The 6,218-nt window shown below is 33.8% G+C and overlaps 1 long non-coding RNA gene across 1 annotated transcript; it reads left to right on the top strand.

Annotated features, from left to right (window-relative positions):
• Positions 1-737: 737 nt before the first annotated feature.
• On the top strand, positions 738-5,898 carry LOC108860011 (uncharacterized). The gene is made up of 3 exons (XR_001950572.2): positions 738-868; positions 979-1,020; positions 1,452-5,898. It is a non-coding gene; the product is annotated as an uncharacterized LOC108860011 (long non-coding RNA).
• The last annotated feature ends 320 nt before the right edge of the window (positions 5,899-6,218 follow it).

The raw sequence follows: 6,218 nt of genomic DNA on the forward strand, positions 1-6,218 counted from the left end.
TTTTTCAGGTTTTGGCGGGAAATTGGATTTTTTTGGTTTTAGCGAGAAATTACGTTTTTTGGTATTGGCGGGAAATTGCGTTTTTCCGATTTTGGCGGGAAATTAGGTTTTTCGGTTTTGGCAGAAATTGCATTTTTCGACTTTAGCGGAAAATTGTATTTTTTCAGTTTTGCCGAGAAATTACATTTTTCAGTTTTGCCAGGAAATTGTATTTTTAAAATTATTTGTGTTTTCCCCTAATTCTCTAAACCCTAGACATTTAAGTTTATTGGGCCGCCCATTGTCCAAGTGGTTAAGCCTAACGTTGTCCATGATGTAATTGGGTTCACCCATTTGGACAAAATTTAATTATAGTCTAATATGGGTCTGTCCATTTCGGTCCATATTAATTTGGACATGGACCGCCCATTAATAACCCGTCCATTTGACATTACTACCCCCATGCTTACGTGGACATATTGCTGTAGAGACATTAAATGTTTTACCGAATCAGAAAAAAGGAGCGTAAAGAAAGACTAATTTCTTAAACATTGGGCTTTGATGAGCCTAGTTAAAAACTGTTAAACCTATATTTGAAATTGAAAACCCGTTAAGACAAAAACTTGATGAGAAAGTTTAATCGTGTGTATTACACCCTAACCCTGACATGTGGGAATAGAAGCACCGTCCGATTGAAAATGTATCCGTTGCTGCTTTTGTATCCGTTGTTGTTTGAAGATGCAACGATACATAAAATAAAAGCTTCAGAGGAAACCTTTCCGCGGTTCTTCACTTCTCCCAAAAAAAAAATTTTCGAATTTTCTGGAGAAAAAAAATCCTTTCGAAGATTACTGCAAGAGGAAATCAACGACATTCTTAAAATAGTACTGTAAGTTTTATTTCTCGATTAATCGTGAATTTTTTTTTTTTTTTTGGGTTGCGTTCAGATCTTGTTTAGGGTCTGATTGCGATCGATTGGGTTTTACGATTTTGTTTTAGGGTTTCAAGTTTTCCTTAATCGTTCCTTTAATTATTGTTGAGGTACGTTTCTCGTCTCTCTGTCTACGCAAATTGTTTTTTGTCTTTGTACGGATGACCAATTTGCGTTGAGATGATACTGTATTTTAGCAATTGACTTGAGCCATGGTTTTTTGGAACAACAATGATATTTTGATTTACTGTATAACGTAGAACTTGATCTCTCGCTTTAGATTTGGTGCTACCTGATGCTCTGTTATGGATATTATCTTTAAATTGCTTTATATAAAAGCTTCTTTCTTGTGCTGATTGCTTATATATTCTTTGTACAAGTGGATAGTTACATGTGGCGAATAGACATTGTGTAATCAAATTATAAGCTTCTTTAGATTTCTGTTTCTTTTAGTTGATGTTTTCACCGTACAAGTAATAGTAATGTCTCTCACTCCCTTTAGCCTCTGTTTTTTTTTTTTGGTTTTCTCCTTTTTTTACAGTATGTGGGTGTGAGGAAACTGACCATTGACAAGTGTGAATTCAACGGCTAAAGAAGTAGCAACAAAAACACAGATAAGTTCTTTTATTGCTTCTTTGGTTTTGGTTTTATCAGACCAGTAGACACTCTTCTACTGCCGATTCTTACTTTTTTGTTTAATCAGACTCCAGAAAGATCATAGGCAGACACTAATCTATGGTGTTCTGCCAGATTCTTATTTGGGGACATTGTCCTGAGTCCCTGTTGCGTGAAAGTTTAGACCCACAGGAAATTCAAACCATTGTTGGTAGTAAGCATGCAAGAGATGTTTGGGTATGGAAAGTTATACCATGCTTACTTAAGTACCCACGGCTTTTCAAAAACAACCCACCGGCTTAAAAAGAAGAAGTCATTAGACAGAAATAGCTATGTCTAGCTATGAAAATGATGGATGGAAAAGGACCATCGGCTTACAAAATGTCTTTAGACAAAGGCTATTAATTGGTTTTTTTGAGCTTGTTGGATGGAAATAACGACCACAAGTGATGAAAACTAATTGTCCCGAGTCCCTATTGAGCTTGTTGGATGGAAATAACGACCACAAGTGATGAAAACTAATTGTCCTGAGTCCCTGTTGCATGAAATAACGATCACAATGGGGGGTTTGTTTGTTGTACCCACGGCTTATGAAAAATAGTAAGACAAAAGGGTTTGTTTGTTGTACCCACGACTAATGAAAAATTGTAAGACAAAAGGCTAGTAACTGAAAACAAATGCATTAAGACAAAAGGGTTTGTTTGTTGTACCCACGGCTTATGAGAAATTGTAAGACAAAAGGCTAGTAACTAAAAACAGATGTATTAAGGCAAAAGGCTTGCCAAAGAAGGTCTTTAGACACAGACTGTAAATGAAATCAACATGTATGTGTACCCACGGCTTTGCAAGAAAAACAGATGCATTAAGACAAAGGGGTTTGTTTGTTGTACCCACGGCTTATGAGAAATTATAAGACAAAAGGCTAGTAACTGAAAACAGATGCATTAATGCAAAAGGCTGGCCAAAGAAGGTCTTTAGACACAGACTGTAAATGTAATCAACACGTATGTGTACCCACGGCTTTGCAATAAAATATTCAGAGAAAGACTGCATGAACAGGGCTTGCAAGAAAGGTCTTCAGACAAAACTGTGAGTGAAAACTTCTTCATCACATTTGTACCCACGGCTTTGCAAAAAGAATTATGACACTTGATTTACAATTTTGTTGGATGGAAATAACGACCAACAACTTTTAAAAGGTCTGTAACAAAGACACTGTATGTACCTTCTTTACCCACGGCTTTATCAAGTGTCTATAGACAAAAACCAAATCTAGACTAATCTCAACCACAACTCTATGAAGAGTTTTTAGACAAAAGACTGGGAATCAAAACACACATATTGTTTTTACACACGGGTTCACGAAGAGTCTTCAGACAAAACCTGAATCTAAAATAGATTCGTCGTTTACTACTACTACCCACGACTTAAAAAAAATGGACTACAGCCGTGGGAAGGAAAACGACTTACAAAGAGTCTTAAGGAAAACACTAACAGAGTGATCTAGTGAAAAGTACCCATGGCTTGGTAAACTTTTGTTGGATGGAATAACGACCAGCTTCTCAGAAAACGTCCCAAAGCAAAGACTATGATTTTAAACCGATAGTAGTAACCCACGGCTTATAAAGGGTTGGATTGATAAAGTACCCACGGCTTATTAGATAAAAGACAAATTGAAAACAGACTCATTACTTTAGTAGTTCCTAACGGCTTTACTACACACGGCTTAAGAAGAGGCTAGAAAATATTACGACAACCAAATGGTTTATGAAGTCTACACAACTTGGTTTGTGAAGATTCTCCAGACAAAGACTGTGAATACCCATTACCCACGGCTAATGAAGAATCCATTAGACAATATTGCTACATGTAAACCAACGGCTTAAAAGAAGTCTTGAGACAAAGACTGTGAATACCCATTACCCACGGCTTATGAAGAATCCTTTAGACAATATTGCTACATGTAAACCAACGGCTTAAAAGAAGTCTTGAGACAAAGACTATTTACCAAATTCTTTACATTAACCACAAGGTTTTAACTTGTTGGATGGTAAAAACGACCAACAGCTTATACCAAGTCTAAGACACTATGAACCAAAGACTGAGTCGGTTTTTGGCTTTTTGGATGGTAAAAAACGACCAACAAGTTAAACCAAGTCTTAATATAGAGAAAAAATTGTCTCGATACAGAGACTATGAACCAAAATTTTGAATCGGTTTTTTGGCCTTTTGGATGGTAAAGTAAACCAAGTCTTTATATATATAGACTATGAAGCAAAAACTGATTCATTTTGCGTCAACTAAAGGCTAATTAGTTATGAATTCCTCAGGTTTTGCATGTGCTTCAGAAGACAGAGATGATTTCAAGTGTATCAGATTTCTTTGACAGGTATGTGCTTTTCCAAAACTCGTTTGTTACTTATAGTTGGTATAATTATGAAAATTACAAGCAGGAGAGACTGACATTAAGTGAAGACTTGTTATATTTGTTTAGGTATGTGCTTCGCAAACTGATTTATTTTGCGTCAACTAAAGACTAATTAGTTATGAATTCCTCAGGTTTTGTATGTTCTTCAGAAGACACAAAGATGATTTCAAGTGTATCAGATTTCTTTGACAGGTATGTGCTTTCTTCACTTTTTTCTCTTACAAATTGATATTATTACGTATGAATGAATACAATCTAAGTGATATATGCGTAAAGGTAAAAAATTGGAAAGCTCTATTTTAAAATTAATAATGTTTTATTAAGCTTTCTTGACAACGTTTCTCTCAGTGATCTAGCATCCATGAGATTCTAGAAAGTGACTGCTAGCATATCCATTGATGAGCAAGTAGATTCATTTTTTTTAATATTGATGTATTTACAGGATTACAAAGTTTAATCTTTATTATCTTTAATTTGGTGCTTGTACGTATGATAAGGTCTTTTGTTGTTATGGGTTTTATGTGTCTTCGAGTCTCTTGTAGATCAACGTAGGTGAGAGACTCCTGCAAACTGTGGTAATAGTTTCTTTGAATCTTTGAATTATTTTGATTTGTGTCATGCTTTTAACACTCACTGGTCATTTTAAACGTGTTAGAATCTCTTTGTTTTGGTGCTTGTATGTATTATAAGGTCTCTCATTTTATGAAATTGATGTATCTTGGATTCTCTGGTAGATCAACATATGTGAGAGATTCCATCATGTTGTTGTATTAGTTTTTTTTTGAATCTTGATGAATGTTTATGTTTTGTGTTATGGTCTTAAGCCTCAGTGATAACTGTAAACATGTGAAATGACTTCTTTACAACTCTGCATAGTACATAGGCTAATGATTGATGTGTTAGATTCAATAAATTGTATATGTTGACTACATTTCTGTCATTGATCTAGTATTCGTGAGATTGTAGAAATTATTGCTTGTTAATCCTTGAAAACATTAAGTGATATATACTTATAAGGAAATACCATTTAAGGATCAGAAATGTTTCTTAAAGAACTATTTTCGTATTCTTACTAACAATGTGTGACTAAGTATCTGCAGGATTCTATAAACTGATTGATAATATATACATTCATGAGAAAGTCTATTTTATTTTGTGTTACTTTGGTGCTTGTATGTATCTTGCCGCTTGTGGTAATAGTTTTATTGAATATTGAATGTGTAGGTTTTGTTTTGTTACTCAAATCTGTGATTATTTCTAACCATGCGAACTGACAAGTTCAGAATTTTCATATGCTGTGTTACATTCTATAATTGTTACAGCTTATCCCTTGGTCTCCTAGTCTTACACAGCTGATGAAAATCTTTTGAAATATCGTGTGTAGTTAGATTGTGCAATTGATCTTTCTTGATTTTCTAGGTGCTCTCATGCTCTGATATTCTCTTGTATCCAAAGTCTGTTTTGGTTAATAGGAACCGTAGTGTTCTTTAATAGGTGGTAGATTTAGAAGTTCTTGACTATAGTTTATCAAAATGCTCAAGTTTTTAGTTTATTGCCTAGGCAAAGAAGCACATTACAGAAATTTATAGGAGTGTTTCTAAGAAGTGGTATTTGCGATTGCTAAACTGAATAGTGACTTGTGACTCCATGTTATAGATTAAGACTAAAGTCGATAGATTCAACTGTAATGTTTAGAGATAATAAATATTACTTCTTTAATTAGACAAATTGAATTTCGTATGTCATAAACAATCATGTTCTCTGTATGTTTTCTTAGCTTTATGTTAGATTATTAGATCTGTTTCATGTATTATGGTTGGTCATCCTATCGTCTATTGCTTGTTATTGCCTTCAGCTGATATAACATCTTTGACGTTTGCATCTAGATTCTTAGAACATAATTAGTTTGGTAAAATTTTATTTCTCCACTTTATTTTCTTTTGGATTTTAGATCACATATTTTTTTTCTTCTATACTCTACATTATTTAATTGGATTAGTTAGTTGAGTAATAATTACAGCAAGTTGATATTAAATGTATCTTTACTTATTAACAATATACAAGAATCGGATATATTTTTCATTTTATAAATATAAATGACTCAAAATTTGAAATTTCAAAAAATAGGAACTATTTGAATGCTTCTTTTTAGATCAGATGTTTCGTATTAATTTTTTGTTATTGAATGTCAAAACTTTTGATTTCTAAATACCAGGCAGTTAAGTGAAATGGCATTCACACATCCTAATAGTTACTTTTTGCTAC

Source organism: Raphanus sativus, chromosome 5 (genome assembly GCF_000801105.2).
Source record: "Raphanus sativus cultivar WK10039 chromosome 5, ASM80110v3, whole genome shotgun sequence".
Taxonomy (NCBI): Eukaryota; Viridiplantae; Streptophyta; class Magnoliopsida; order Brassicales; family Brassicaceae; genus Raphanus; species Raphanus sativus.